Source organism: Pteropus vampyrus, unplaced genomic scaffold (assembly GCF_000151845.1).
Source record: "Pteropus vampyrus isolate Shadow unplaced genomic scaffold, Pvam_2.0 Scaffold369, whole genome shotgun sequence".
Classification (NCBI taxonomy): Eukaryota; Metazoa; Chordata; class Mammalia; order Chiroptera; family Pteropodidae; genus Pteropus; species Pteropus vampyrus.
In genome coordinates, this window is record NW_011889150.1 from 210,686 (window position 1) to 221,014 (window position 10,329).

Here is a 10,329-nt window from a genome sequence, read left to right on the forward strand (position 1 = left end):
GGGTGGGCTGCCCCCGCCGGCTGCGGGACAACCGCTGACCGCGCCGCTGAGCCTGGCCACTCCGACGCCAGCCGCACGCGGCTCAGCAGGCCCACGCCCGCCCCGGGGGGAAGCGCAGAGGCCTCGGCACTGACATGCGCTCAGCTGCGGCGGGCAACGCGGGGTTGGGACAGCCCCGCCTACGTCGCAAGGGCGTCACCAGGACGACACGGGGCAGTGCAGGAGAGGCGCCGTGTCCAGCCTGGCACAGAGTGAGCCTCCGAATGCTAGCTACTGATGCTATCTTTATTTTAAACCAAAAGCTACTAATAAAATCTTGACAATTAAAAATTTCCCTGAGATAATCAGAATTCTGCTTCCAACCAAAACAGAACACAGACCAGATTTACTCTCCCACACAAAACAGCTGAAACAAATATATAAAACCATGGCTTTCAGACACTGGCCATCGGGCATGGAGACCCCCACAGCTATCCCCGGCGTCTGTTCGGACAGAGTGTCCGGGCAGCAGTGCAAGAACACCGAAAACGCCTGAAAAATTACAGCTTCAAATTTCCCACGGTTGATCAAAACTATAAACCCGCAGACCCAAGAAGGTTCACAAACTCCAAACACAAAACGCATTAAGAAGAGTCCACCGAGGCCCAGGAAGCCACGCTGCTCAGCACTAGCTCTAAGATAACGTCTTAAAAGCCGTCGGGAAGAAAATGTTACAGCACAGAAAGAAGAAAGTAAGGAGGACAACAGATTTCTTCGCTGAAAGAATGCCAGCCAGCAGGCGATGGAAGGACGCCTCTCAAAGCCTAGGGGTCGGGGGGGGGCGGGGCACAATCGGCCAGCCCGCAGTGCGACACCCCGTGAAAACAGATTTAAGAAACAACAAAGAGAGATGTTTTCAGACGTTCAGAACCTGAAAGCACTCATCGCCAGCGCGTCCACAGCACAGGAGCGATGGTGGCCTTCAAGCAGGAGGCAAGCGACACCAGGTGGAAACGGCCCCCACGAGGGACGGAGGCCATCGGAAATGGGAACCACTCAGGTAAATAGAAAAGTCTTCTCTTACGTTCCATCTCTAAAAGAAAACAGTTCAAAGCAAAAATAATCATGTATTGAGATGTTTATATCAAATGCACTAAGAAAACAAGTCGAAAGTAACACAAAGACCGAGGGGTGGAGCACGCCCTCCTGTGCTGACACGCGACGCGGGGCAGGACGCCCCTTGATGGCAGACCGATGAGCTGGACGCCTATACGATAAATCAGAAAGCGTCCACTTAAGAAAAACGGTTCTAGTTAACAAGTCAATAGAAAACATATAACGCGATCATAAAAATACTCAATCCAAAGGAGGCCGGGAAAGGGAGGAAAGAGCGAAAAGGTGACCAATAGAAAGACGGCAGCTTCGAACCCAGCTCTACCCGCGGCCACATCAGATAAAGGCAGAGGCTGCGAGTTCGGATACATGAGCCGGCCCCACCTCGCCCGAGTGTCCGGGGGGCTGAAAAGGACTCGGAGAGAAGGTCACGCATTTTACCTTATGAAATCAGTCTCCCCCATGTTTACAGACCCAATGATCACGCTGCCCACAAGGAAACAATTTCAAGCATAAAGATACAAAGAGATTAAAAGATGGAAAAGATATGTCATGCAGATACTCATCAAAAGAAAGCTGTAATGGTTACATTAATACGAGGCTGAGTAAATTTTAAAGAAAGGATATCACAAGAATAACGAAAGCCATTTGAAAATGAATTCATCGAGAGGCCGTAACAATTCTAAACATTTATGCACCTGATAACAGAGCTTCCTACGTGAAGAAAAAATTAATGACGTATGAGAAGAAATGGACAAATATACAAATAAGTTGTCAATTTCAACACTCCACTCTTAGCAATTGTTAGAACAAGTAGACGGAAAATCAGTAAGAACAGAAAAAACATAACACAATCACCCAATCTGACATTTATGAAATACTCTGTAAACAGCAGAACACAGTCTTCACACTCTTTTTAAACGCACATGGAATACTTACCAAGGCAGACATCTTTTGGACCATAAGACAAGTCTCACTAAGTTTTTTGTTATTTTTTTTAATTAATTTATTTATTATGGTGACATTGGTTAATGAAATCCAATGTTTCATCTGTACACTTTAACAGTAAGGCGTATATATATTTACATTGTGTGTTCACCTCTCATAGTTAGATTTCTGTCACCACATATTTGACCCCCTTTACCCCGTCTACCTCCCCCTTCCCCTCCCACACCCTCTGGTAACCACTAGTCTGTAGTCCATGTCCATGAGTCTCTGTCCTGTTCATTTGTTGCTTTTAGGTTTATATCCCACATATAAGTGATATGCGATTTTCAATGTTTTCTGTCTGGCTTATTTCGCTTAGCATGATTATCTCTCGAGGTCCATCCATGTTGTCGCAAATGGCAATATTTCATCTCTTCTCATGGCTGAGTTATATTCCATTGTATATATGTACCACAGCTTCGTTAGCCAATTATCTATCATAGGACACTTTGGTTGCTTCCATATTCTGGCCACTGTGAATAATGCTGCTATGAACATCGGTGTGCAATTATCTTTTCGAATATCAGTTTTCAAGTCTTTGGGGTAAATACCCAGTAGAGGGATTGCTGGATCACATGGTAGATCAATTCTTAGTTTCTAAGGAACCTCCATACTGTTTTCCATCGTGACTGTACCAATTTGCAGTCCCACCAGCAGTGTATGAGGGTTCCTAGGTCTCACTAAGTTTTAAATGACTCAAGTCAAGCCACATAAAGATGTTCCCCGACTAAATGAAATTTAATTAGAAATCAATAACAGAAAGATGTCTGGAAAACTCCAAAAATTTGGAAACTAAATAATATACTTCATGGGACAAAGAAAAAATTAAAAAGTGCGTTACAGAATATTTCTAAATGAAAATGCAAACACAACATATCACAGTGTGTAGTGCTTTGAGGGTAATTCACAGCCCTGAATGTCGGTATCAGAAAAGGAGGTCTCATGATTTCCCTTATCTGTGGAATCTAAGGACCAAAAAGGACAAACTAATCAAAAACAGACTCACAAATATAGTGGACAATTTGGTGACGGACAGAGGGGGCTGGGAGAATGGGGTGAAGGGTTAAAGAAGTACAAATTAGTAGTTAGTAGTTGGTCACGGGGATGGGGAGCACGGCAGAGGGAATGCAGTCAGCATTGATATGATGGCAGGTGGAGGGCCAGGGGAGGGCGGGAGCAAATGGGGGGATCGTTTTATGAACTAAATAGACGTCTAACCAATATACTGTATACTTAAACTAATTTCAATAAATTTTAAAAACTAAATTAATTTTTAAAAAAGAAAAAGGGGTCTCGAGTCAATGACTTCAGGTTTTGCCCTAAGAAACTAAAAAAAAAAAAAAAAATTAAATCCAAAATAAAGTAAAAAAAGTAAAAAAAAAAAAAAGTATTCAGAAATGAATGAAACAGAAAAAAGTCAACGAAACTAAAAGCTGATTCTTTGAGACAAAAAAACTGGTCAGCCCCTAGCTAGACCAATCAGGAAAAATTAAGAAGACACATTAACAAATCAAGAACGAGAGAGGGGATTAACTCTAGACCACACGGATAGAAAAAGGACAATAAAGGAATATTATTGACAACTTTATGCCAATAACTTTGACAATTTAGATGAAATCAATGAACACCTTAAAAGACATAAACTAGCAAAGCTCATTCCAGGAGAGAGACCGCGGTCAGTGCCCGGGGCATCTGCATGGCCACCGGACCCATGGGGACGCCGTCTGCCACTCTCTTCCCGTGCACGGCCGTCCCTAACCAGAACCGCACTGCGAGGCCGCGCCGCCCGCGTCCGCCTCGCCGCCCACCGGCCCGCTGGCTCCCGTGGGCTCGGGCTGCGGAGAAGCGGAGACTGGGGAGCATCTGGAAGACGGTGGACCTGGAACTAGGAGGCTGAAGAACCAATTCTAGACGGATCGGCAGAACCTCCAGGCTCAGCCTGCGAACCTCCTTCTAGAAGCGAGAAACTAGGACGCAGCGTGTGAACCAAAGGCGGCACGGCCCTGCCTTGGCATGCAGGCTCGTGAGGGCCAAGGCGGGCTCGTCAGGCCACGGGGGCGAGCGACAGGATCCCTCCAGGCAAACGAGGGCCTCCCCAAAGGAAACCGGTGGCTGGAGGCCGCCTGCACAGGCCCGAGGCGGGGAGCACGGGCCCGAGGCGGGGAGCATAGGCCCGAGGCGGGGAGCACGGCCAGTCCCCGCAGGAGCCTCGTCAGACTCATGGTCCACGCCTGTCGGCCAAGGGCAGGGCAGGACACGTCGACCCGCGGCCCCGCCGAAGTGAAGCCGAGGGGAAAGGCGTCATTCCCCAGAGGACAGAGGAGAAGTGAACAGGGCCGGGCAGACGAACGCCACCAAGAACTGCGGGGACCAGAGACGCCAGCCCCGAGGTGGAGCGGGGACACGGGGTGGCGAGCGGCTCCGCCCCGCCAGCACCCCAGGGTCTGCCCAGCAGTGTGGCCCCGAAGGTTCGTAAAGGCACATGCGCTGGCTCGGCCGGCCACGTCGGCTGTTAGTTACACGAGGCCCACAGTCCCTGGCCTGGGGGCGAGTGCAGGGGCTGGGAGGCCTGAGCTGGGTGACCTCGGGCCAGCCTCGGTCCCCTGGGTGCTTCTCCCCCGTCACATGACGGGGCAGGAGGAGTCAGGCTCCCTGGAGGTTCTCCGTGGCCCTCACAGGCCAGGCTCGGCGGGGACAGGGGCTCCGGGGCCACGGTCTCCGCACCGTGCAGGGCGCGCCGTGACATCCCCGGGCCGCCCCGCCCGGGGCTCTGCACTCGCGTCTCCGTGGGGCTCCCCCTCCCGCTTCCTCGACCTGTCTCCCCAGAGCGGCTTTCCCCAAGGACCCAGACGGCAGTTCACCTCCCCGCCCCTCGCTCCCATCACCCTGCTTCCTTCCCTCGACACTGTCCCCACTGTGCTTGCTTACTTGTTCATTTTTCCACTGCCTGAAAGTCAGCCCCTGGGTCCCAGGCTGTAACCTCAGTGACAGCGGCGACTGGGCTGCCTGCTGGATCCCAGGCTGTGGCGCGCAGTAGGCTCGCCACACCCATGTGCTGGACTGAACGAGCTTGTCACAGGTTGAATCCTCCTCAGAAATCACCTCAGAGGGGCTGAGGTCAAAAGCGAATTCCAAAAGGGACAGAGTCTGCCTTTGGGCTTAAGCGGTTAAGGACCACATCTAGCACAGAAGAGTCTAGAAATCCAAAAGCGCGTGGGCCTCAGGAAGCCACTGCCTCGGGGCCGCAGGGTTGCCAGGAGAGGTGACAAACAGCCGTCTCGGTCCTCGGAACACCTGTACAAACAGGAGTTTGCCTATGCCCACCAAGATGGAGGGGCAGAGGAGAAAATGAGGAACAAACCATTTTCAGCTGCAAACTAAATTAAACTGACAAAGAAAGCAATACGACCTCAGCCCCACAATGAAAGCAAACCTTCTACATTCAGTCTAAGGAAAAACCACCAGTAACACTGTCTGACTCGTTGAACACATTTCTCTCGCCCCCATTTCCTTCAGCGTCCTTTACGCAGAAGGGCTCTGAACCCAGTGCAACCGTCACAATGCAAAAACGTACTAGGAATTTAACTTTTCAATAAAATAAAATTCGAGCATGGTATAGTTCCTTCTATCTTGATGTAAACGTCTAACCAACAGAGTATTAGTTACTTTACTGACCAACTGATTATTGCTTTTCTAAGAAAACACGTCGACAGCACATGGTAGTTTTAAGATCTCAAAATCTAGAGGAGCTTCAGGTTCCCGAAAACTATCCACGAAGAACATTTGAAATTTCCACTGTACGTCTCTAACTAAAGCACAGACGTCTGGTAAATGCTAGACAGAGCGGAACGTGCTGCGACCTGAGACGCAGCCGCGTTGTGACTGCGCCCCCCACGTGCCGCCTCCGGGCGGGCGCGGAGTCTGGAACCCTGATCTGCACGCCGGCTTGGCAAGGGCAGCCTCTCCGGAGGCGGCAGCCTCTGCCACTGCGTGTTGACACAACGACGTCGCTTGCTTTCTGTTCGCGGCTGCTCCGAACAGAGTAAATGGAGCTCCGTGCGTCACTACGGCTCAGCCGCGTACTAGTGGTTCTGCCACCACGTCTGGGACCGAGGGTTACCGACGGCCCGCCCCCCCGCAGCTGCCCTTTCAGTTGACCTAATTTCACGGAATAAACCATAAACCTTCCAAAGAGTAAAAGTCTTATAACTATAAATCCTAAGAGAACATTCTTTGTAAAATCTTATTAAATGACCACAGAGAAATGTGGCGGGCAGCAAAGAGGATGTGCTTCCTCGCTGACCACAGCCCTCCGCATCCCGTCACGTGGGCAAAGAAGGACCCCGGCTCAAAGTCCACACTCCCCGCGCCCCCCACGACCTCACCTGCCAGGCTGGTGAGCAAACAGCTGTCAGTGAGACCGAAAGGACCGAAAAGACGCCACACAGCCCACAGCACCCAGTGCGGGAGGGAGCACACCGAGGGTCAGCTGAAGCCAGCGAGAGCTGTCCCTGGAATCAGGAGCGAGGCCAGGAGCCCCGCCCTCACCCCTTCCGGTCAACAGTTACTGGAGATGCCAGCCAGGGCGACAAGGCAAGAAAAAGAAATGAAAGTCACAAGGATTAAAAAGAGAACACGCTGCTTTATCACAGACGATAGACTGTGTACGCAGGAAACTCAAAACCACCTGCCGAAAGCTATCAAAATCCCCAGGTGAACTAAGCGAGATCACCGAGTACAAGGCCGACAGACAGAAATCTACTGTATTCCTACAAACCAGCAACAAACAAACAGAAAAAAGGCTTTGAAAAAAGATACCATTTACAATAGCACCCAATATCGGCAAACAGCCAGGGCTGGACCTACCAAAATACATATAAGAACTTTACACATCAAACTGAGAAACATCGTAAGTGAAAATGAAGATCTAAATAAATGGAGGGATGTACGATGTACACAGACCTGGACGGTCAGGATGTCGATGTTCCCGAATTAACTGGTAGTCAATGTAATCTCAATCCAAATCCCCCAGAATGTCTTTGAAAACTGACAAAAGTAATTTAACATGAAGTGCAAGGGACTCGGCATAGCAATGTTAAGGAAAAACAGCCCTAAAAGACTCACACTACTAATGCTAAACATCAAGACTTATTACGCACCCACGAAATTAAGACCCTGATGTAAGAAGAGACAAAACGAGGGACAGAAGAGTCTAGAGCAGGGGTCCCCAACCCATGGGCCGAGGACCAGTACTGGTTCTGGCCTGTTAGGAACCGGGCCACACAGCAGGAGGTGAGCCATGAGCAGGTGAGCGAAGCTTCATCTGTATCTGCAGCTGCTCCCCATGCCGGCATCACCGCTTCAGCTCCACCTCAGATCCTCAGGCGTTAGATGCTCATAGGAACCCCGGTCCCTGGTGCCACAGAGGCTGGGGGCCGCTGCTCTAGAGTGAGAGCAGCAAATATAGTAATATAACTGTAGCAGAGGCTGCACTCCAAATTTATATGGAAACAGGCCGGATGCTGGGTCAACTGCTATCCTAATGGAAACAGAAATAAACCGTGACCCACCATGATGAAAATTAGCATGAGATGGATTGTAACTGCTAAGGTTGGACAACAACGCCTAGCCCGAAGGACAACGTAAATAAAGCTCTGCAGGCAGGCAAAGATTCTGAAATAGACTTTAGAAATCTTTTAAGGCACTGACCATAAAGGAAAGAACATGACGTGTTACACGTACTGCATCAAGATCCAGAATTTGGTTCACCAGAGACCCAGCAACGCGAGGGCGGGAGGCAACCTGCCCGACGACTTCGACAGAGGACCAGGATGCGAAACGTGTGAATGATCCTTACGAAGCACCAGGAAAAGGCAGACGACTCGAATACAAAACGGGCAAGAGATGCGACCAGGTGCTTTTATAAAAGATGGACTTCAAATGACCAATCACCACGTGACGAGGTGCTCAGGGCCTGTGATCACAGGGCCTGTAATCAGCAGACACTACGAATGGCTGGCATTTAAAAGCAAAGCAGAACCCACCTTGGCAAGGATGTGGAACCCGAAGTCTCACGCTCTGCCGCGTGAACGACACGGCCGTGAAGAACCGCTTGGTGACACGTACCGAAGCCAAACCGGCACAAACCTGTGCCCCAGCAAGGCCACCCTAGGCGCACACCCCACAGAAACACATGCATTTGCTCACCGGTCATTCACTGGAACGACGGAGCAGCGTGCTCTCCAGTAGCCAGAAACTGGAACCCTCCCGAACGTCCCTCAACAGCGGAATGGACAACTAGCGTCACATCCCAGGGTACTTACTGTCAGGCGACATGCGTGAACAAACTCCACCTGCACACGGCGACACGGACGAACCTCACGGACGGCATGGCAGGCAGGAGCGGACACTCGCAAAAGTGCGTCCCACGGACCCCGTGGTAAAACCTCGGCCCCGGCCAAACTGATCCACGCTGCTGGGGGCGGGGGCAGAGGTTTGTTGCGGGTGCCGGCCACCAGCCACGCTGCTTCCTGAGGAATGAGGGCCCACAAGAAGGCTGACTGGTGGAAACGCACCCATCTGAACACTCCGGGCTGCGGGGAGAGAGGGAGGGAGAGGGGGAGGGGGGGAAGGGAGGAGGGAAGTGGGGGAGGGAAGGGGGGAATATCAACTCCTCGGAGACCATCAAAGATCCAGACATGCCGACCCGGCTGGTCCATTCCACCTGCACTGTTTCCCACAGACTTTCTGGGCAAGGAGGTGACAGTTCCCAGGTCTTGCTACCATATCCTCACAAACAGCACGTACACTGAAAACATCTGCCAAATCAAAACTCACAGAAGCAGCAGGGCGCCACGCCACGCCACGCCGTGCCATCCCGCGTCCCTGTGACGCGGACGCAGGCTGCGCGGGGCCAGGAGGCCCGCGGTCGGGTCGCAGAGATGAAACACGCGTGAAGCAATTTTCCATTTAAATGCGTTTCAATTAGTTAATTTAATTTCAATTTAACTAATCAAAATTAATTTGAACTTTAATTTTAATCAAAACAATACTCTTAACTCCATGATTTTCCTGAGTCCTGTTAACATGGTGAGCTTTTTAAATAAGCACTATTTTGATCAGAAAACATCTTTAATGAAACACGGGCCGCAAGGTCTACCAGTTACGCTTCGTAAGAGTGTCACTTTATGACAGATGGTCACACAGTGGAAGACTGGGATGTTTTTCCCCATAATGCGTTGGACACACTTTTATTTTAGTTTCCTGAGAGGCTCCAACCTTGAGTAATAAAGTCTGATCCGGCGCGTCCCAACTGGAAGCCTTTCGCCGAAACTCAGCAACGCCAGAGTGGCCCGATGACAACGACCAGGCCCCTTCCCCGCGTCCGGAGGGGCCGGAGTCGGAGGTTGGCGCGGACACTGGCACTGGCAGCAGCGACACCAGGGCCACCGGGCCGTATTACGCAGATGCACGGCATGCACGATGCACCCACTTACACACGCACGCATGCACACACATACACATACACGCACGTGTGCGCACACACACACGTGCACAAAAATGCGCAAACACACACACGCACATGCGCAATCACGAACGTGCAGGCACACATGCACACACACATGCACACACGTGCACACGCACACTCAAACTCGTGTGCAGGCACACAAGCACACGCACACACGTGCAAATGCACACGCACACACGACGCATGCACACATGCACACACGCGCATGCACGATGCACCCACTCACACTCACGCGTGCACATGCACGCATGTATGCACACACATGCACACAGGCACGCATGTGCGCACATGCACATGCACGCACACAGATGCAGACTTGCACACGCACGTGCACACGCACAGGCGTGCACGCGTATGCACAAACACACTCACACACGCATGCACAAGTGTGTGCATGTACACTCAAACACACGCACATGTGCACATGCATGCACACACGTGCGTGCACGCGCCTGCAACCACACGTGTGCGCGCACATGCACAGGTGTGCACATGTACGCGTGAACTCACACATATGCACACACATGCATGCACACACACGCACACACACACCTAGGCAACAGTCTGCCAGGAGCGACTCCACATCAGTCCTCAACACAGAGGGCAACGGCCTCCCCGGTCCTGGTCCCCTCCAGATGGCCACGTCACCCACTGATAAACAGCCACCCCCTAGTTTTCACTCGTGCAGCCCTCCTAGTGAAATAAACTCCTGAGATTAGGGT

The 10,329-nt window shown here is 51.3% G+C and overlaps 1 protein-coding gene across 1 annotated transcript in view; it reads right to left on the reverse strand.

The window, feature by feature from the left end:
- LOC105305213 (histone deacetylase 4) overlaps positions 1–8,539 on the reverse strand; it is a 211,788-nt gene extending 203,249 nt beyond the window's left edge. Inside the window, exon 1 of the mRNA XM_023523003.1 lies at positions 8,403–8,539. The gene's annotated coding sequence lies outside the window, so the exon portion shown is untranslated. The remainder of the gene's footprint in view (positions 1–8,402) is intronic.
- Positions 8,540–10,329: the final 1,790 nt, after the last annotated feature.